The 22,983-nt window shown below is 40.1% G+C and overlaps 1 long non-coding RNA gene across 1 annotated transcript in view; it reads right to left on the bottom strand.

Annotated features, from left to right (window-relative positions):
- The window catches only part of LOC138146938 (uncharacterized), a 209,890-nt gene that overhangs the window by 25,641 nt on the left and 161,266 nt on the right, over positions 1 to 22,983 (bottom strand). The window contains exon 4 of the long non-coding RNA XR_011164655.1: positions 5,562 to 5,747. This is a non-coding gene — a long non-coding RNA (uncharacterized lncRNA). The remainder of the gene's footprint in view (positions 1 to 5,561; positions 5,748 to 22,983) is intronic.

Here is a 22,983-nt window from a genome sequence, read left to right as displayed (position 1 = left end):
GAGAGAGAGAGAGAGAGAGAGAGAGAGAGAGAGAGAGAGAGTTGCTTTAAATATTTTTCTACATATTAGATCTTTTCTTCTTTGATCTCTTTGAGGTATAGGCCTAATAATGGCATCACTTGGTTTTGCTTATATTTTCCTGTTCTTTCAGAGACTAAAAAACTTAAATCTATCTGTACAAGATCCAATGATTTTCTGTTACTTAAGGTCTCCAAGTGGGATCTGTGGGGTGTTAAGGGAGGACTAGCACCTCTGATAAGAGGGTTTGCCAAGTCCTTTTCAGGGTTGCTCATTTGCATTTGGTGTCCAACCAGTCACCCAACTTTCACCTGTAGCTCTAAGGAGCTGTAGCATGCACAGCAGCCAGGCACCAGCAAACCATTTCAGCAGACAGGCTAAGCCAGGTTGAGGATAACAGGGGGGCCTCAAGCGTGTTGGTGAGGTAGAGGGGTGTCTAGCCCAAGCATGTGAAAACTTCCCCCTAGGCTAAATGGGCAGATGAGGACAATTTGTTTCAATAGACCAATGAGGCAGTTGAAGCAGGTGCTGTGGAGCACTTAGAGCTTGGTTATATATCAAAGATGCCAAGGTCCTCCAGTGCATCCTGGGCCATTGCACCATCTTGACTTTTGTCTTGTCACTGGACTTTGATGACTTTGGAAGAGAGAGTGAAACTGACGACTTTGTGCAACTCTACCTCACTTAAATCCAAATCACCATCCTGAGACGTCATTGGTCCTCTTCCCAATGAAGGGCAAACAGCAACAAACAAGTACATTGAGTGAACTAGTAGCATTTTCCTTTGAACCCATCTGGCACAAGTCTCCCAAATCTTACAGATACCTGCAATTCTACGAGGTAGACAGTGCACATATTACTATCCTCATGCTCCACAGGAAATGAATCCTCTGAGAAAATAAAAGTGACTGGACCATGGATCACATAGTAAGTGTCTAGAGGGATTCAAAACTGGGCCTTCTGACTTCAAGTACCATTCTATTCACTATGCCACACTAAAGAAGAAAACAAAAAGATAGTCCTTCAAATACTTAGCGAGGGCTATCATATCTACTCTAACAATGGGGCTATTCCTCAGATGTCAATTTTCTAGATAGCAGAAGTTTAAACTTTTTTTAAAACAAGAAAACATTTTTTAAAAGTTCTTTTTTATGAAAATCTTTCCAAATCAATTGATATACTTCCCTGCCTTCTACAAAGCTTCCTAAATATGATTTAACCTTTTCTAAGTGACTTGGTGCCATTCATGACTGTACTGTATGGTACTATGATCCTAAGTCTATTATTTCTTTTTTTAGCTCTTGATTCCTTGTTCAGGGTCAATCTGTCAAGCATCATTTCTGCTGTCACCATTCCTGTATTTAATCCGTTCCTTTTCTAGTTTTCTTCTTCTCATTTGTGTTGGGCTAAGAAGTTAGGTTTCCAGGTTTAAGAACTATATCCTAATTGAGTTCATAAAACTTCCAGTGAAAGCCCAAGAAACTCAGTCCATTATTCCAGTAGTTTTCAATAGCTCTTTTAGTTGCTCCAATGTCCTTTTCCTTACTTCTGAGTTGGAATTGTGTTCTGGATGGTGATAGCATCTGTTAAGTCTGGTTTCTATTACTAGGGGTGTTATGCTCAATCCTCACTTTATGGTGATTTCAAGTATCTTCTCCAGAGAATCTTCCTTCATATTTTCAATGCCTAGGCTCAAGGAAGCCCTTACTGAGGAAACTATATACTAAGGATGACTCTCTGATGTCCTACAAGGACAAGGGAGGATTTTTTTTCTTGTAAGACAATGGAATTTTTAAAAAAGAATACTACTATGCCCTTTTCCATTTAATATTAGGTGCCCAAAGTAGGTGATATCAACCCCTTGGGGGTGCTAGAATGATCCAGGGTATGGTAGTAGCATTGGGTACAATTGGGGGCATTGAATAAAAATAAGGGGGCTGTGGAAGCATAAAGAAAGAAGAGAAGAACATTTAAAAAATCATTCATACAGGTTTCATTTGTTGTGTAACAGAGTTAGAGTCATGGCGATTGCATTGTTTTCCAAATAAACACACAAAATGCAAGTTACAGGGTGGCTAGTGGCGCAGTGAATAGAGCACCAGCCCTGGAGTCAGGAGGACCTGAGTTCAAATCCAGCCTCAAACACTTGACATACTTACTAGCCGTGTGACCTTGGGCAAGTTACTTAACCCCAATTGCCCTCTAAAAAGGAAAACAAAACAAAACAAAACAAAATGCAAGTTATAACCAATAAGTGGTCAAATCTGCCAACAAGTCTTGACAAGCAAGTGATGGCAGGTGAGGGTGTTGTGCGTTGTTGGGATATAATATATATGACACTGTATAATATGTTATATATTAAAATATAAAATATTTTTAAACTGACATCTTAAATTTAATAATTTATTGTAAATAAATAATAACATTAAGCAATACATACACATTAAATTATTTCTTGGAGTCTAGGAGAGTCATAACTAGTATGGATTGATTGGGGCTTTGCTCCATAATATCAATACACAGGATGGGGACATATTTCTTCCTTTGGATGATCCCTCACACTTCGTATTCTACTGCTGGCTCCATACAACTAGACCTGGGGAAGCTGCATCACATGAGATCAGCTGTGACAACAGTATGCACTAGGCTCCCCAGCAGTAGCCTTGGGGGCTCTCCCACACCCTAATTTGACTGAATTTGTCCCAAGTACCACAATTTCAAGTGACAGCTTTGGCTTCCAAGAAGACTAAGTGACTCCCCATCTCATCCCCATGCTAGGAAAGCCATCACAGAAGGAAAAAGTGTCATCCCACATCCTCTTCCTAGCTAATGTAGGAAGCTTGCCTTCTGCTCTTGAGGTAGAACTTGTATTAAATGACTGCAGCTGGGCTTTGGGTAATGGAAAGTCATCTCATTGCCGAGTGGTTCACATTTATGTGTTTGTTTTCCTTCACACAATGTTATAGCTGATAATGTGTCATTAGGTGCTGATGGTTGCCCAGGGATATGTAAGGCTTTGGGAACACAAATCTGGAATTTGGGATGTTTCACAGGTCTAACTTAAGGTGAAGGATCACCGGTGCCCATGGTAAAAAATGCATTTGATTAACTCTGAGGCACAGAAAAGAAACCTGACCAGTTTACTGGGTGAGGTAGGTGCCATTTATTTATGCAAAACAATAAGACAAAGTCATTACAGCCTCCATTCCTGGTAATTGTTTCAGAAATTGCATTGCCTGGTCTAGCAATTAGTTTTATACAAAACAGTAAGATATTTGGGTTAATAACCTTGAGTTTTTATGACCCAATCAATATTTGGGTTGCTTTAGGCTGCTCTGCTACTGTAAATTTTGACTACAGTGTTTGTGAGGTTTATAAATATTTAGTTAGAAATCAGAGCTTCAATTAATGAAATCACGTCTCCTGTTCTTTAATTTAGAAGATACTGCTGGCAATGTACTGCTATAAGGTGTTTATTTTCTCTGTTATTATAGATCAGAAGATCCAGTAACTACTGTACAGTAGGTAGGCTATTGCTTTGTCACTTTTTGGACCTTCAAAACTGGAGCAACCTGTTATACTTCGATGAACTTATGATCTCCTCAATGAGTTTACTCCTTCCACTGAAACATGTCACAGTCCACGCATATTTAAATGAATCTCCTTCTAATAGGTCTTAAGTAACCTGATAACCTGTCTCAGATGTTTCCTTTCTAACTTTATACCTGTCCCTGCTCTATGATGACTTTTAGATGTCCACTTTTTTTTTAAATTACAAGCCCTTGAATCCATTGTTAGCTGCAAATAGGACTAATCATTTAGTTTAACCTTGCTTACAGAAAAAGAAGGCTTCTACTTTGGAAAGACCAAAATAACCCACACTATTCATTAGGCATTCATATATTCTCTTACTCATTAAAAACAAACAAACATGTTTTATATACCCTACTATCAACCAAGGGCTGAAACGACTATGAAAAATAAAGTATTCCCCCAACTGTATTGTCTAAATGATGCCTGATAAATTACTTGACAGATTTTTTTTTTTACTTTAATCAACCATTGAGAAGGTTGAATTAGATGAGCTTTAAGGTACCTTCCTGCTCTAATTTTCAATGATCTTATGACCAGTCATTTTGACAAACACAATTAAGGATTATGTCTTATGCCCTGTCACTAAGAAAAAGGGTTTTGTTTACCATCTTAATTTGAAAAAGAGATGGTGAAAGTGTAAAAATAGCCCAGACTCTTTGTTTTCCAAGGTTCTCTTTTCTATTCTATATTTTAATGTTCTCCCCAACCTAAGCTAAGAATATAAATGATATTTATATTGGATATACTATGGTCCAGAGGAGGATTAGGAGTAGTCTAACTAATGGCCACTAGCCCTATCTGCCCTACAGGAGAAAAGAATGATAATTTTGTTGATTTTTTAATAAATGACCTAAGGGTAAAATATTGTAAATCATTACTTTTTTTGTCAGACTCATTAAGTATCTTTTTGTGGGTGACCCATGTTAAAAAATAATATTTAAGAAAATATCTGAAATTCTTTCTGGTAGCAACCTTATGGTAAGGTAATGTATATACTGAGATTTTACTAGAAAACACACTGAGAGCTAGTTACCTTGGCAACCACAAAACTACAAGATTCTTTATTTATCTAACTATAGCCTACCTTCCTATGGCACCCAAGTCACTACATTAAGGCAATGGACTCATGAATAGTTTTCTGTTAATTCACAAAGAAGAGCTGACTCACAGATATCAGGGGACCACTCTGAGTTATGTAAAGAAGTATGTGACAAGATGAAGCATTTTGGTGCTGGTTATATTTTTATCACCAAGCCATGGGAGCAGGTGATCATATTAGCACAGAAAATTGAATCCACAGATTCAAACTGATGCAATTCAATTCAATAAACACTAATAATGTACAAGACACTCGGTACTTGGCTCTGGGGGTATAGAGATAATTATGAATCAAATCAAAATTTCTATCAAGACTCCTTATGGTTTAATGGTAGGGGGTGTGATTTGGGAATAGGAAGAAATATACACAAATAACCGTTATATAAGAGAGTATACTAAATGCCAAGCAAGAGTCCCAAGAAGTGTAGTATGAGAATTTGAGAACTTACTTTAATGAGTCTTTAGACTTGTAAAGGCTTCCCATTGTCTATCTAATTAGATGCATATTCCTTTGTCTGGCATTCAAAGACTTCTACAAGTTGGCTCTATCTAGACTCAATATTACTCAAGAGATATTTGTTGACTGTCCACTAGTGTTCATCACTGCTGATGGGGGTTCAGAGTTATAAGCAAGGGTTCACTGGAGCCCACTATAACTTGCTTGTAAGAGTTGGTCATTAAATTTTTAGCATAAGCATTTACACCTCAGAAATCAGCAACCACTATAAATCAGGATTTTATTTTTTTTTTATTGATTGTCTAGACTTAAGAAAGTGTTAATAATACAGATTAAACTTAAAAGCCTGTGCGATTACAATTTTTTCCAGGTTGTTAAACATTCACCAACTCACCTTGTATTGCTCTGGAGCTCAGCAGAAGTACAGGGAAGACTCAGGGAATGACGTCATCGCTTCATTCAGACTGGAGGCCTGGCAATTGAAGGCTGATGACGATGATGATGACGATGATAACTGGAATCACTTTAAGATTTGCAAAGTGCCTCATATCCATCATCTCATTCCAACTTCACAACATCCCTGTTATAAGACAAGGTCCTTGTTCAAATGAGTTTACATTGTGTGTAGCCAAATCTGACATTCTTGCAGCTAGGAATTTTGTACCTAGGGTGAGAGTCAGGAAGTGTTCTTAGCTGGGTGGGTGTGGGTGATGGAAAGTCTAGGAAACTGATTTAAGGGGATTAAGGGGTGAGGGGAGGATCTCTCCCCTAAAGATCAGCAGATCACCTAGTAGAGGGGTGAGGAATCTAAGTAAGTCCTCTAGGTCAAGGACCCTCTAGCTCCTCAAGTGCAACCCTTTGACTGAATCCAAACTTCACAGAACAAATCCCTTTAATAAAAAGATTTGTTCTGTAAAACTTGGACTCCATCAAAAAACCACACCCAAGGACCTAGAAGACCACATGCAGTCGTCAAGGCAGATTCCCCACCCCTGACCTAGCTGCTGCTTTTCTAATTCATAAAGTATTTATTAGCACATATTAAATAGCTACTATTTGCAAGGGGAAATGCAAAAAAAAAAATGAAATGAAGAAGTCCCTGTCCTCGAGGAACTTACCTTTTCTTGGAGTATTCATTTAAACAAATGACTAAATAAAATATAATTTGAGGAGGAAGGAAGTACTTACAGTTAGAGGATCACAAAAGGCTTTCTATGGGAGGTGGTACATGAGCTGAAACTTGAAGGAAGCTACAGATTCTAAGAGGCAGAAATGAGGGAAGGTAGACTGGAGTCAGACCAAGAAAGACTTTAAATACCAGGGTGAGGAGGTTTTATTTTATCCTAGAGTCAATAGGTGAAGGTTCTTGACTAGGAGAGTAACGTGGTCAGACCTGTAGTTTAGGAAAATTTTCTTGGCAGATTTCTGGAGGAAGGAAAGGCCAATGGTCTGAAATCCAATAGGAAGTTACTGCAATAGTCCAGATGAGAAGTGATGAGGAAGGTGGTCATGTGAATGGGGGAAAGGGGACAGATTTATGAGACTGGATATGCCAAGTGAAGGAGAAGTCAAGGATGAACCTCAGCTGAATGGAAGGCTGACTCTACAAAAGCAGAGTGAGAGTGGGGAGAAGAGAGATGAATTTCATTTTAGACATATTAAATTTGAGATGCTTTCAAGATATCCAGCTGGAAATGGTGATGCAGTACTGGAGAGGAGAACTGGGGCTCAGGAGAGAGAGACAGACAGAGACAAAGAGAGAGACAGAGAGACAGACAGGCAGAGAAACAGAGAGAGAGAGAGAGAGAGAGAGAGAGAGAGAGAGAGAGAGAGAGAGAGAGAGAAAGAGAGAGAGAGACAGAGAGAGAGAGAGAGAGAGAGAGAGAGAGAGAGAGAGAGAGAGAGAGAGAGAGAGAGATTTGGGGGTCATCTTCAAAGAGATGATAATTGAACTTTTTGATTTCATCATCGAGAGTTGTTGAAATCATCAGGAGTGTGGAGGGTATGTAGAAAGGGAACAGGACAGAGCCTTGAGGGACTTTCTTGGTTAGGGGGCAAGACATGGATGATAATCCAACAAAGCAGACCAAGAAGGAATGTTGATACAGAGAGAGAAGTAGGAGAGACAGTGTAAGAAAGCTAGGGAAGGAGAGGACCAAGAGGAGGGGATAGTCAACAATGTCCAAAGATGCAGAGAGGTCAAGAGGGATGAAGACTGGGAAAAATCTATCAGATTCATCAATTAAGTTATCCTTGAGGAGAACAGTTTCAATTAAGTGATGAAATCCAAAGCCAAATTGCAAGGGGTTAAGAAATGAGAGAAGAGGAAGTAGAGTCAAAGAGAATAAGATGCTCTTTTAAGGAAATTGGGCTGTGAAAGGGAGAAAATGTATAAACCAACAGCTTCTTATTATTCTTGCTTACTAGGTATCTGTTAGACACAGTGAAGTGTCAAATTTGGATTGGGAAGGTATGGAGGGGTTATACCATTCTACCCCCTCTTGGTTTTCCCCTTTGCCATCCTTATCTGTGTTCAGATTCTAATTGGGTGCCCATCTCACCCTCTTTGATATGATAGTGGGTATCAGTCTTAGGTGGCCAGAGCAGGGGCTTATCTGTTCACTCAACCATAGATAAGTACATGTAAGGTCATATACCTTACCATGTGAATTTTTTTTAAGGTAGAGGCAGGAAAGGGGCAGGGGGGTAACAATAAAGAATGCATTGTGAATCAAATCAGGAACCCCAATATCTGTAACAGTCCAGCTAACCATCTCCTCTCTCTTTCCATCCCCCACTTGGGATGGCCTAACTCATAGGTTCCCAAAGTGGGTTATAAAGCCCCTTGGGGGGTGCTGGAATGGTGTAGGGGGGTGGTAGTGGCCTCAGGTACAATTGGAGAGCATTGAATAAAAGTAAGGGAGCCATGGAAAGATAAGGAAAGAAGAGAAGAAAATTTTGAAAAACTGTTCATACATATTTCAGAGTTAAAGTTATAGTGATTACATTATTTTCCAAATGAATACACAAAATGCAAGTTATAACTAATCAGTGGTAAGTCTGCTGACAGGTCTTAACAAGCAAGTGTTGGCAGATGAGGGTATTGTAGACAGGACTCCAGCATGCATCAGTAGGAAAATGTGTGTGTAATGACTTGTTTACAATACTATACAGTTACATGATGCAATATTGCATCATCAAAATTTCAATGCAGGAAAAACCCCACAAATTTACAATAAATTATTAAATTTAAGATGCCTCATTTTTTAAAAATACATTTTTTAAATGATGTAGTTTTTTTAAACCCATTAAAGGGTTAAAGAAAGTAGATTTCCAGGGGGCAGTAAGTAATTTCTTAAAAGGGGGTGGTAGGTCAAATAAGTTTGGGAACCTCTGGTCTAACTGAAGAAGGAAATGCCCCTGCTTCAGTTAGGTACTGAGGCTGTGACATGGTGTCTATTTTGGATCTCCTGTTATTTGTCTATCCTGTTATTGCAGATGAATGAGTCTGCTAGGAAGAGTTGGTAGTGAGATTACAGGCAGCTCATGATGAAGTTAATACTATAGACTGGTGAATGAGATAGTTACTTCTAGCTAAGCTAGAATCCTATGATTAGCCCCCTGGCCTCTCTAGTGAAACTAAGGAGGGGATCCATAACACCTTTTCAATTCACTGTGATAGTTGTTGGGTTTCTAGACCAATAGTCTGTTAGAAGGTCTCTGGTCCCAACCCCAGAAGATGAATCTGAGGGACCTGAGACTTAGGAGGGAATCTCCATCCTGGTTCTAATCTAGTTCCTCATTACTCATACTGAGGATATATTACTCATTTCTCTATTCCAACTGAGATCTTGCTTCAATACATCTTTGGCTTGGCTTGTTCTGACCTAGCCTATAAATCATGTCTATATGTTGTTTCTCCTGTCATTCAACCAAATCTCTGTCCATCCTTGTCATCTGTATTCATGCTGAGTCTCTGTCTCTGTCTCACTTCTTCCCACCTTTTGACCAGATCTAGCCTTGCCCTGAGCTCAGATCTCCAGGTATCAGCTTCTAGCTCCCCTAACCAAACATCTCCCAGAGCTTCATGACAATGAATGATCTGTAAATACCTGCATGCCAGCTATATCCAGAGAGAGACACAGAGAGAGACAGAGACAGAGAGATGAGAGAGAGAGAGAGAGAGAGAGAGAGAGAGAGAGAGAGAGAGAGAGACGTGTTTCCATATAACCATCCCCACCCTGTATAAGCCAATCAAACTCACCATCCTTCCCATCCTAAACATCTGAGATAAATCTGAAAACTTACCTCATTCAAGCCTGGGAAAACCTGGTTCAATATGAACAGGTCTGAGATGATGACGGCCTGAGCCCAGAGTGGCGGCAGTGAGAATAGGGGGGGAAAAGGAATGGATTTGAGAGACCTTTCAGAGGAAAACATGACAGGCTTTATTGACGGATTGGATATGGGGGACGAAAGAGAAGGAGTCAAAGATGGCTCTGTCTATACCACAACTGTTTTTTTAGTTCTTGGTCCAGCAATAATGCCTGGAGCTCTGACAATTTCTTTAGTTAGCCCAATGTTAGTTCAGAGATAGAATTTCATTTCTGGGCATGGAAAGAGAGGAAATGAAGCTTAAGCCTCATTACTTGTAGTAAGAAGTAAGTCAGTATGAGAAATATCCCATTCATATAAGAAATAAATTTTAATTTTAAATTTACTTTCTCTCTGAACTCACCTTTCCTTCCTGCCTTCAGGCTCCCGAACTGATTACAAACTACAGAGGTTAGGAATGTGCCAGCCTGCCCAGATTGAAAAGTTTGAGCACAATGATAAAGGGTAATGAGTGTCAGTCTTGGCCTTTTCTTGAAGCTTCCATGGACTGTGTTGGGGGAAAAGCCTAGGCAGAAATTTCACCAAGTCCAAAGAACAGCAGCTTATCGTTTGTTATTAAGGGCCATTTTCAACAGCCCTGTATATTGACCCCGAGTTCAAGGATCTCTTCTAGTCACTTTTCTCAATATGACTAAGCTGACAGTATTGCTACCATTTCACAGGTGAGGTAAACCAAGGCCCAAGACTACCCTCCCTATTAATGGCAGAGGCAACATTAAAATTCCTGACCTTAAATTTAGCATCCTTGCTAATGATGTTCAGTAAGTCATACCAAATTGAATGCTGGATTTGAAATAGGCTCCAAATCTAGCCTGATGCACTTAGGAGTTATGTAACATTGGACAAGTCACTTAACTAATCTTAGCTGCCCTTTCTATAAATGGAGATAATAATAGCTATAGGGCTTACCTCACAAGGCACATAGTAGGTACTTGATAAATATTGATTTATTGATACATTTAAAGTGCTTTGAAAGCCTCGAAGGTTATTTAAACGTCAGTTTTGTTACTGTTGTTATCCCTTAGGGTGGTCAGGTCAGGTGGCGATTTAGATTGTTTAGAGGTTTATAGAAGGCAACATCAAAGGGCACCTTTCAGGAAAAGTCACCTGAGTCAGGTCAGACACCTGACACAGCATACCATACTTTATTTGCTGTTGATAAACCGGAAATAAAAGTGTGGCCTGTATTTCACAACCATAAACAGAGCTTCACTCATGCAGTCTAGCTTTGGTAGAGTTGGACTTTATTGCTGGAACACACACAAAGGTGTGTTGGAGGCTGGGTAGAGCATCTCCAGGACTAGCCCCCTAAACACCGTTAAGCAAACTCACATGTCAGCAACACTTAGCCCAGGCCCTCCATGATTGTCAGAACTCATTTCTCTGCTCTGCTGGGCTAGTCATTCCTACAATTTTTATAGCCTTTCACTATTGGGTTGAGGAAATTCTTGGATTCTAGAATCTCATTTTATAACACATAGCACTTTCTAGGGGGTAGGGGAGGTGGGAGATCCTCTGGGGAAAGTTTTCTTGGGCTCAATTTCTACTCCTTATATAATATTGCAATTATGAAATGCTTGGTGAAATATGACTTAGTTTTTTTGGAATGATCTGAGCTGAAAAAAAGAAAATGGATTTCTGAAAGGTTTTCATGGAGTTTTTCCTGCAGTAGAAAAGATATCTGAGGCAAGAGGACTTGGGTTCAGATTCCATCTCTGCCACTTGGTCTCTGGTCCTCAGTTTACTCATTTGTAGAATGAGATGCTTGGACCGGATTCTAAGATTCCTTTCCGCTCAAAGTTGATGATGATCTTAAGCATTCTTAAGCATCTGAGAGGTGCTGAGTTGATGTTGATTTCAGGTATCCGTGGACCCAGTGAATGCCTCCAAGGACAATCTATAAACCTGAAAGGAAAGTGTCCATGCAAAGAACTCCAGGCCAACCTGCTCCTAAGCCATGCAAGAGGAGATTCCACAAGCTCAGTGTCTTTATATGTTTTGGAAGATGCTACATCTTTAAGGTTTTGGCTAAAGAAAACAGACTTAAGGAGAAGAACTGGACTTGTGATTTCACAGGTATGGGGGGGGGCACCCTGGATGAGACAATTACCTTTGTCGGTGTAGGTTGGCAACATTTCTACAACTTATAGAGTCTTTGAGAGTTGCCCAGACCATTGAAAAGTGAAGTGACTTTCCCAAGGTCATACCGCCAGAATGTCAGAGGCAGGACATAAATCCAGGTCTCCTGACTTCAAAGTCAGCTCTTCCTCCACTACCTTGTGCAGCCTCTAATTCTTAGCATTCAGTCCTCAGTATTGCCAGTCTCCCATTCGAGTACTAACCTGGCCTGATCCTACTTAGCTCCTGAGCTTGGAGGAGATCAGGCTTGCTCAGGGCGGGATACCCATAGAAACCAAGAAGGATACTTCATCAAATACCTGCTTTTTTCTCTTTGGACAACTTCGTAGATATTCCAATATAAGGTTAAAAGATAGACTTTTCTTTCAGGGAGAAACTTGAGATTTTTGCAGAAGAATTGTACAGTTTCCCAAAGGTGATCCATTCCTTCTCTTTCTATTCAATCCTGGGCTTCTAGATGGTGTAGTGGATGGAGCACAGGGCCTGGTGTCAGAAAGACCTGAGTTTTAGGGGCGGCCAGGTGGCTCAGCGAGTAAGAGCACTGGCCCCAGTGTCGGGATGACCTGGGGATCAAATCCAGGCTCAGATACTTAGCACCACACCCAGAAATAACTGGCCGTGTAACCTTGAGCAAGTTACTTAACCCCAAATGCTTAAAAAAAAAAAAGAAAGACCTGAGTTTAAATCCAACCTAAGATACCCTGGGCAAGTCACTTAACCTTTGCCTACCTCAGTTTACTCATCTGTAAAATGGGAATCATAATAGCACCTTCCTCCCAGTGGTATTGTGATGATCAACGAGGTAATGTTTGTAAAAATGCTTAGCACTATGCCTGGTACATAGTAGGAGCTTAATAGATGCTTATTCCCTTCCCTTCCCCACCTTACATACGAGACTGTTCTTCCCATGACTTCTGTGTACAGTTATGGAAGGGGTGCCCTCCATTTATGAGAGGATTATTTTTTGGTATTTATTATTATTCCTTATTACTATTTTTTTCAACCAGCTCATCCTCTCCCTATAGCAAAATAATCCAGCTAAAAGTTGTAACTGATCCCCAACTTTTTTCAGGATCGATGATTGAATACAGGAAGGAAACCTTACCCTGAAAAATAAACCAAAGACTTCCAACAAGTGCCTGGTATTGTCATACTCACTTGAACTACCCGGAAGTTCAAAAGGGCTTTTGGATGAGAGGGAAGAAAAGGATGGAAAAAGGGAATAAACACTTTTTGAGCTCTTACTGTGCTAGGCACTTTACCATACATTTTACAATTATTATCTCATTTGAACCACAAAACAACTCCGGGAGTTTACGTGCTTTATTTTATCCCCATTTTCAGTTGAGATAACTGAGACATATACATTAAGTGGCTCTACCAAGGTCACATAGCTAGCAAATGTCCAAGGCTTGCATTTGAACTCGGGTCTTCCTGATTTTAGGCCCAGCATACTATCTACTATATAGCATAGTGGATGTAAGAGACAAGATGATGGGAGAATCAATAAACAGGAGGTAGGTAGTGAAGTGGATATAGCGTTGGGCCTGAAGTCAGGAAGATGAATCTTCCTGAGCTCAAATCTGGCCTCAAACACTTACTAGCTATGTGACCCTGGGCAAGTCACTTAACCCTGTTTGCCTCAGTTTTCTCATCTGTAAAATGAGCTGGAAAAGGAAATGGAAAATCACTCCAGTATCTTTGTTAAGAAAAACCCAAGTGGGGTCATGATTCTAAGAGCTGGAAGTAACGAGGCAGTTAATTCCATGCATGGGGATGGTAAATGTGAAATGATGAGAAATGGTAAGAAAATTTTGACTGAGCTATTAAGAGGAGGATGTAAATACCTCAAATGACTTGAAAGGTCAGTTGGGACTGGGCTATGAAAGATTTTAACCACTAAGCACAGTGGTCTATGCTTGATCCTTCTGCTAATAGGGAGGCACTGGAATTTTTGGGGTAGGGGAAATGATATGGTCAGGCCTGTACTTTAGGAAAATCCCTTTGGCAGCTGGGTGGAGGATTAACTCTTATCACTTATTAATGCAGCTCCACAGGTTTCAAATTAAGAAGCTGGAAATACTGGGGATATGAGTCATTCTCACGTAGAACTTCCAAAACTGTTCTTTCACGGCCAACTAGAATCTCATAGTTAGAAAGGCCCTCTCTGACCCTGTCATCCAGCCCCTACCTGAAGGATCCCTACTACTCTGTTTCTTTTGCTTAGAGATCTCAAGGGGTAGCCCATTCCAACCTGGTTTAATCTAATTGTTACTGAGTTTTTCCTTACATCAAGACTAAACATGTGTATGTTCAATTTCTATTCATTGTTCCTAGTTTTCTTCTCTGAAGCCCAAATGGAACCAGTCTAATCTCTCTTCCATATGTCAGCCCTTCAGATATTGAAGATAGCTATTCTGTCCCTACAAAATATTTTCTTCTTTTTTTTCTGCTTTTTGGAGGGGGGGAGGTAGGGCAATTGGGGTTAAATGACTTGCTTAAGGTCACACAGCTAGTAAGTGTTAAGTGTCTGAGGTCAAATTTGAAGTCAGGTCCTCCTGACTCCAGGACCGGTGCTCTATTCACTGCTCCATCTAGCTGTCCCCAAAACATTTTCTTCTTCAGGGTAGTTAAAACCCAATCTGTCAATAAACATTTGTTAAATACCAACTATGTGTCAGGCCAGTGCCAAGTGCTGGAGGTACCAAAAAAAATTTTTTTTAAGTCAAAAATACAGTGCCTTTGGGTTATAGAGGTCCATTTTACCCTACTGGAAAGTCAGAGGGGAGATGGGGGAGGATATAGGAGAGAGCAGATTGGGGGAGGGGGTAAACAGGGTATACAGCGGGATCACTGTTTTGGGGTGGTGGGTAGGGGAAAGACGGGGAGAAAATTTGTAACTCAAAATCTTGTGGAAATGAATGATGTAAACTAAAAATAAACATAAAATTTAATTTAAAAAAAAAGAGAGAGAGACTGTACCAGCAGGAAACAGCACATTCATCTGGAAGATAGGACAGACACCCTTGGCAGAGAGAAGTACTGACTATGGACTCTTCAAGGGGATGGACCCTTCTAGCCCAGCAGAGAGCTCTGTCTAATGGGGCTTTCATGAGGACTCTATGTGGGGAGAAAAGGACCTAGAGTAAGCCAGAGTAATGGGTGAGCCCTTCGCCACACGAGCCCTGCATGTGTGCTTTGCCACCTTTGTACTTTAAAGTTGTGGTCATTCTTTCAACAAACCCTGCATGCTTTTCTGTAGAAGACTGTGCCCCCAGATTTTGGGAGATTGCTTTTGTAACCACTGTTCTTGCTGTACAATGTTAGTAAATACATTTACTAAAAAGTTGAAAAAAAAAAAAACCAAAAACAAAATAAAAAAAGACTGTGCCGGCCCTCAAGGAACTCATAATCTAAGGGGGGAGACTGGTGATAGGTAATATGCAAACAAACTATACATAGGCTGAATAGAGAGTACTTAGCTGAGGGGAGGCACTAGAAGTAGGCCAGGTTGGGGAAGTTGAACAGTTCGGTTGTTCAGCTATGCCTCCTACATCATGACCAGTCCCGTTTTCCTTCCAAAAATGTGGCACCCAAAACTGAAAGAAAGCCTCTAGATGACTGGGGTATAGCAATATATCATCTCCCTATTCCTGTAAGTTCCCCCTCTATGCAGGTGAAGATTTCATTGGTTCTCTTGGCCGCCATTTTACTCTGTTGACTCATCTTGAGTTCCTATCCATGAATACATCCAGATCTTTTTCAGACCAACTACTGCCTAGTCATGCCTCTCCCCAGTCTGCATTTGTGTGTCTGAGGCCGGATTTGAACCCCCTGACTCCAGGGCCAGTGTTCTATCCACTGGATCACCTAGCTGCCCCCAAATTGCTTTTCTGTGAGAGTAGGTTTATTTTCCACTATTCTGCTAACAATTTCCCCATCTTTCACTTTCCCCTTCTTGCCCCCAATTGGGCATTTAAGAATTCTATCAATATATTTCAACTCCAAAAGTATATTGTGGGCAAATTAGTCTGGGAAAGGCTGCTCTAACCTATCCACTCAATTGTTGAAAGTTACTGCCTGTTCTAGCTTGGGAAAAAGAAACAGAAACAACTGTACACATTTATGAAGACTGAATTACAGTTACTGTGGGGGCTATAACTTTGAATTTCCAGACTTTCTAAATGCTACGTCTTGACTATAAACATTGCATTAAAGTAGTTTTCAGGATTAATAATTAATCAGCATAGATAACATATGAAAAAGCGTTATTATAATATCCATGAAGCTGGGCATTAAAGAAGCACTCTAATGATGTCATTGTGAATTCTCAGTTCCTTTACTCTTGTGCCCTGAGTGCTGAGACAACAAGATTTAACTTGATTAAAAAAAAATAAAAACACTTCCATTAGAGTTGGGGTTGGGGCTGGGGAAGGAACTCCTCAGTCTGGCTAGATTCAGAGTAGGTCAAACCCTGTGATGTTTAGGTGAAGTTTCTTTTGGATATAGTCCCCCCTATTTTGGGGCAGCTTTCCCCCTCTTGCTTCTTCTCTCTTGGATAGAAGAAAGCATTTTAATAACAATTCAAGTTAAGGTGTTAATGACACAATTATTACCTCCTCATCAAATTTTCATTGTAAGACCTTGCCAAAAGGGGAATTATTAAACAGACGGCGTGAGAGAAAAAGAAGGTGTGATAGACTAGGGAGCCGGGAAACCTGGGTTCGAATCCCTACTCTGCCACTCACTGATAATAGCTTATGTTCCTATAACCCTTTAGTTGCCAGGGTCCTGAGAGCTCTGACAACTTAAAAGGGATCCTCAAAGACACGGATGTCACTGACATTGAGAATCAGTGTCATCAATGGCTGATCCTTGGGTGTTTGTTGTGCCTTGGGAGATAGCGGTGTAGTACAGTGAATAGAGTTCTGGCTCAGGTCAAGAACCCCTGAGTTCAAATTTGACCTTAAACACATACTAGCTATATGACCTTGGGCAAGTCACTTAACCTCTGACTGCCTCAGTTTCCTCCATTGAAAATGGAGATCCCAATTGGTTGTTGGGAGGATCAAATGAAATAATATTTATAAAGTATCAGTACAGTGCCTGGAACATACTAGGTACTTAATAAATGCTGTTCCCCTTCTTTTCCTTCCCCCTTCTCTTCAGACCTATAGCAGCTTGAATAACTGCCCATTGGACAAACCTTTCCCCTAGGACACACAGATAGGTGAACACAAAGACAGACCCACAGTGAAGGCCATTTAGGTAATGAGACTCCCCAGAGCTGTGCTGCTTTGCCCCAAAGAGATTAATTCTGCCTCTTCCTCCTGGCTATGAAGTCAGTAACCATTATAAGGGCTTATTTAGGAATATCAACCCAAAATCCAATACTAGCCCTGCTTACATAAGCCAGCTATAGGCAGCCTCAGAGGACAAAAGAGCTTGGTCCCCTTGTCAGTTATAAGCAATAACCATTGCTTCTTGGACCCAGAGATCAATTGCCTTGTCTTGTTGGTTATGGCAATCTGACTTCATGTATTATTTCTTCGAAGTTAAACATTTTGACTAGCCTTGGATTACTTTTGTGACAGCCTGGTCAGAGGCCCTGATAGGTCCATAGCTTCCCTGGAGGGTATGGATCATTTCTAGATCCATCCCAAGGGGGCAATTTGTCCTGAGCTTTTTCTACTCTACTGGGTTTAAAATCCTGACTAGTCTGAAATCCCAAATCCTAATGTATTCCTGGATCTCAAATCTTCTATCCTATAAACCTTGTTACTACCTCTTGAATGTGTCTTGTTCCTTCAGCCGCCCTCTATTTCCAGCCCTTTCCATTCCCTCCATACATTCAAGCCAGTAAGCTTTGGATAGGTTTGTTTATAAGGGGAAAAACAAATTCCACAAATTGTACAAAGAATATAAGAAAACCAGGGTACTAACAAAATCATCCACCTAATGCACAAACAGATGACTCTCAGACTTCATCAATATTTTTTTGTTTTGCTACTTGCCTTAGACTTTCTCCTATGTCCAAGCCTAAGGTCTCATGCATAGTATTAGGCATGCTCTCATCCCAGACTTTAGAGCAGGGCAAGGTTTATGTTTCTCCATTATGGCCCAGTCCCTAAAAGATGGTTCTTCTTCCTAGGACCATGAGTGATAGCCATGATTCCATGCATATAGCTTCTAATGCCTCAGGTTTAGACCATCTGTAGGTTTCATTTAAGTCCTGTCTCCAAGCCAATCAATGACACACCTATATATTTCTGGCTTCTAGCACTCCTCCAATCAATTAACATTTATTAAATGCCCACCATGTGCCATGTATTGTGCTAAGCACTGGGGATACAAATAAGAAAAAGAAAAACAACTCCTACCCTTGAGGAACTTATAATTTAATGGGAAAAGGCAATATAAAAGAGGAAGCTGAAAAAGTGGGGGTTGGGGCAGTGCAGAAGGTGATTGCTATGGAGGCATAATGGAGTCCAATCCAAAGAAATGCAACTGGTAGAAAATGAGTTCATTGATCTCTTTAAATGAAGGCTCTGGGAAGGGTTCTTTGTTCCACCGTCTAGCCCTCCAATCATAGAGACAGAGGGTACTGAGGATACTAATAACCTAGTACTTGTAACTCCTTTAGTAACTTTGAACTTAACCCCTCCCTCATCTGAGGAAGCACCACCCAAAAGGATTCTTTTCAATAATCACATCAAGAGGTGGGGTGGCTAGGTGGCACAGTGAATAGAGCACCAGCCCTGGAGTCAGGAGGACCTGAGTTCAAATCCGGCCTCAGACACTTGACACCCATACTAGCCATGTGACCTTGGGCAAGTCACTTAACCCCAATTGCCCTACCTTCCCCCCTCCAAAAAGCAAATATATATATATATATATAAAATCACATCAAGAACTATTACAGGGTATTGTAAGTGTAATCATCCCCATGTTTATATGTCGAAGAATTCATGATTTCATTGTTATGGATATTCCCTCTGTTGATTAAGACTCTACCTTTCTTAGCCCCTATGAGTCTTCTTTGTGTATTCCTATAAATTCTCCATAGAAGATCCATCCAGTGATCTAGAGACCTTTCTCTGGTTCCTTTACAGTGAGTTGAATCTCATTCTCCCAACATGGCTAACCTACCTATCTCCTTGTCCAGATGTGTATGTGTGTGTGTGTGTCCTCAATAATGTCATTTACATTACTTTTTACATAAAAGTCATTAACAATAACTGACTATTTTTGCCTATGATACCCTTTGGTTTACTTGTTAATTCTATATACTTTTGAACCATATTGTATTACTGTGAGACTTTGGGCATTAAAAAGATTAGATTGCACAGTAACAAGTACTTGGTATCATCAAAAATACTGCACAATCTCCCAAGTTCAATCCAGTACAATCTCTCCTCCTAATCAATTCTGACCTTGGCTCATTTTCTATCGAGTGTACTTGTCCAAGGTGTATATAGATGGGCAAACTTAATGGGTTGCTTGTTCAGCTGCATACCATAGTCTAGACAGTATGTGATTTTTCATCCACTTGTTTTTTTCAGTGTGGATTATTAGACCAGTCTCATGTTTACTGTTATAGATTTCACTGGGGAAGCCTTATTAAGTTCTGGGTCTTGGTATATTGAATACATTGTTAGTCAGATAGCTTTTCTTTTAGGTGCCCAGCCTGTGTTAAGCACTGAGGATGCAAAGAAAGGCAAAAACACGGTCCCCACTCTAATAGCTCATTTACAAATAAGGCATTTGGAAGACTTTTTTTTTTTTAACAATGGTCTCTTTCTTCTGTTTGGACTTTACGTAGAACATCTTCCAAGACAGTGACTAATAAGAGGTGACCTTTTGACTCTCTTTTTTCTTGCTTGATGTCTATACTAAGAAGGTCATTGAACAAAGTATTCTCAGGAATTAAATCCGTCAATCTTAGATAATTTTAACATGCATGGGAGACACCATCTTTGAAGGGAGCCTAAAAGACTAGGTTTTGTTTTGTTTTTTAAGATGCAGAAGAATCCTTTCTCCTACATAGGTCTTAATCAATTGTGTTCCTAGAAAGGTGTGATCTGTTGTAGGAAATCACCTGCAAAAGTATGCTTGTTCCCTTCTCTGTCTTCATTGAGGTTACCCTCAATTGCTGCATAAATAATTCTCATAAAGATTAGAAATGTGAACACAAACTGTGACTCAATAGCTTGTCTTCTTAGTCACTTGTTTTTTGGGGGGTGGGGTGGGGCAAAAGTACACTTTGATCTCTACTTTTTGGCACTGTGGATAGAGTGTGGAGCTAGAATCAGAACAACTTGGGTTCCAAATCTGACCTCAGACACTTACTAGCTGTGTGACCCTGGACAACTCACTTAACCCTGTTTGCCTCAGTTTTCTCATCTGTAAAATGAGTTGGAGAAGGAAATGGCCAACAACTCCAGTATCTTTGCCAAGAAAACTCCAAAAGGGGTCACAAAGAGTTGGACACAACTGAAATGACTGAACAACAAAGCCCTGACTATACTTTCCAATCCAGCATCACTTACCTCCTTGCTGTTTCTTACACTTAACAATCCAACCTGTAACCTTCCAGATCCCAGTTCCTTGCCTTTTTACTAACTGCCCCTCATTCCTGAAATGCTCTCCTTCTCATCTCTACCCTCTGACTTCCCTGGACTCCTTCAAGTCTCAGCTAATCCCAACTTTTGCAAGAAGTCTTTCCCAATCCCCCTCAATACTAATATCTTCTCTCTAAGATTACCTCCCATTTTCTCTATCTATATCTTGGATGTTCACGGGTTTTTGCATATTGTCTCCTCCGTTAGAACACAAGCTCCTCAAGGGACTGTTTTTGTCTGTTTCCCCAGCTTTGGCCACCATAGTAAATGATCGTTGACTTGACTTGATTCATATCAACTTCATCTTCTTGAGTTTCATTGCTCCAACATAATGCACTAGGTATTGAGGTGGTAGAGTGTACATGTGACAGTTCCACTATTGTCACTGATGAAAGCAGATTACTATAAAAGGCCAGCAAATCTAGTATATATTCTAGATGAGTAACGGGTACAGAGCCAAAGCTTGAACCCAGGCCTCCTGACCTTAGGTCTTGAGCTCCTGGTACTCAATGCAGCTAATTGTGTGACTTCAGACAATAACAACAATAATCCACATCCATATGGTGCCATCAGGTTTACAACTAGCAGTCACTTAACCTCTCTGAGACTCTGTCTTCATCTAAAAAAGAAGGAGTTGGACTAAACAACCTTTAAGGTGCCTTCTAGCTTTACAAATCTCTAGTGGTTGAATTATTTTTAGTTGGCATTTTGGGGACCCTTCCTTTGTCCCTCAAATCACACCATATTTGTAACTGATTACTCTGCATTGACTGGTCTGCACATAGTCATTCATGGCATGGATAAGAAAGCAAATGGGGGCGTTTGATATACAGCAATTTGCAGTGTATTTGGCATGCAGATACCTAAGAGGGTGTAATTTTTATGACTCACAAATATTAGTTTAACACAGGAATCAGTCCATAAAAATCTTCTTTTATTGTGGCATAATGGAGGTATTTCCAAATGTCTAAGTTGGAGAGTAAAATATTATGAGCATCAATTGAAATTTTAACGCAGAATTATAAAAACGTCTTTTGTTCCTGAGGCCTTTCTTCTCGGCTAGAACAGGACCTAACTGTTTAACTTGTGGTTAAGGATTATTTGTGCGGGGCACCTCCGTAGGTAAAATGTAGTGGATTTGGCTTGTTGCCCATGGAACACTGGGCAGGAGCTCTAGTTACAAATTGCAGCTGTATAAAATAACAGGAAATGTGGGGCTTTGAAAGATTCCACTGGAAAGATTAATTATTTGGAAAAGAGTTATGCAGCAGCTTCGTGTGTTTTTGGAGAAAAGGTGGCCTGCGCCATTTTTAATAATGGGAAAGAAAACTGTGCTACCAGGCAGGAGTTGAGAGGAGAGGGATTTCTGGTTCAGTGGTTTGGGTTGGGCTTTTTTTTTTCTAAGTGTGCATTTTTAGTTTTGGATTATCTTTATTTTTCTGGGTTAAAAGATGAAAGGTTGGAAATGAAAGAAATATAAATATGGAGAGATAAGTGTTTGCTACAGTTCATAGTTTAAAAAAGAAAAGATTTGGAGTTCTTAATTCAGTAAAATGTTCTTCCTCTTTCCACCCCACACCCCCTTTCCCTAAGTTTTAAAAATTCTTTTCAACAGCTTCAGTGCTGCACTGTTACCTGAGACACATTCAAACACCTATAGAAAGGCCACTAATTTAGTGCCTGGCATACCATAGGTGCTTAATAAGTGTAAGTTGATGAATCAGTAAATCCTCTAGCCAGGACCAATAAGAAGGCATGGATAAAATCCCACAAAAAGAACAGGTATGGATGGGTTATAATCTATATCAATTGGGCAAGTATCCACATTGATGAGATAACAAAGCCAAACATGTTACTAGAATAAACTGCATTCCCCTAAATCACCTGTGGATGTTCCTTCCCTTACAGACTGTCAAATCAATTTGCGATTTCAGAGTTGATAGGATTAATTCGAATCATAGACTTTTAGGGTTAGAAATAAATTAAGTAAACTTTGGGTCATCCATACTTTGTTTCATAGTCAAGTGTACAGACCCAGATAAGTTGTCATATCCCCAAGCTCACTTGTCACTTAGGGTGGACAGCCAGAATTAGAATCCAGTTCTGATCACTGATGGACTTGATGACCTTTTCACTACACCATACTATCTCTTGACCCTAGATCCAGCTGTTTAATTTATGGAACTGGACTTAACTGAAGATCTCCAGGACATCCAGAAGGATAAAGCAACTTTTGATACTATGTGATACTGATAAGCTTTTGAAGTGATCTAGAGACTGACAGAAAAATCTAGATAAGCAATCACATAGATAGTAGCACTGTTATTTAAGAAATGCAGCATGTTTTCTCCACATTTGAGATACAATAATTCACTATGCTCAGCCCTCTCCAACTCTGAACTGACAGGAGGCTTTAGGGGAAATGATAAATGTCTGATCCTTTATAGAACAAAAGGGGAAAAAATACAGCTTTTCCAGTTTCTAAGCAAAAACTCTTCCCCCATCCAGTCCCTCCTTGGACATACAAATATGCTACAGAAAGGGAGCATGATAAAGGGAAAATCCAGCATGTTTTAACTTGAACTTCACTCTCCTAAAATCTGTCTTGGGCAGCATTACTTGGCCAAGGCTCATTTGGAGATGTGGAGAGGAAGCATACAA

The sequence above is a fragment of the Petaurus breviceps genome, unplaced genomic scaffold (genome assembly GCF_028583685.1).
Source record: "Petaurus breviceps papuanus isolate PSGF00001 unplaced genomic scaffold, PetGlider_PUasm1.0 90775, whole genome shotgun sequence".
Lineage (NCBI taxonomy): Eukaryota > Metazoa > Chordata > Mammalia > Diprotodontia > Petauridae > Petaurus > Petaurus breviceps.
This window is presented reverse-complemented; position numbering and strand designations above follow the sequence as displayed.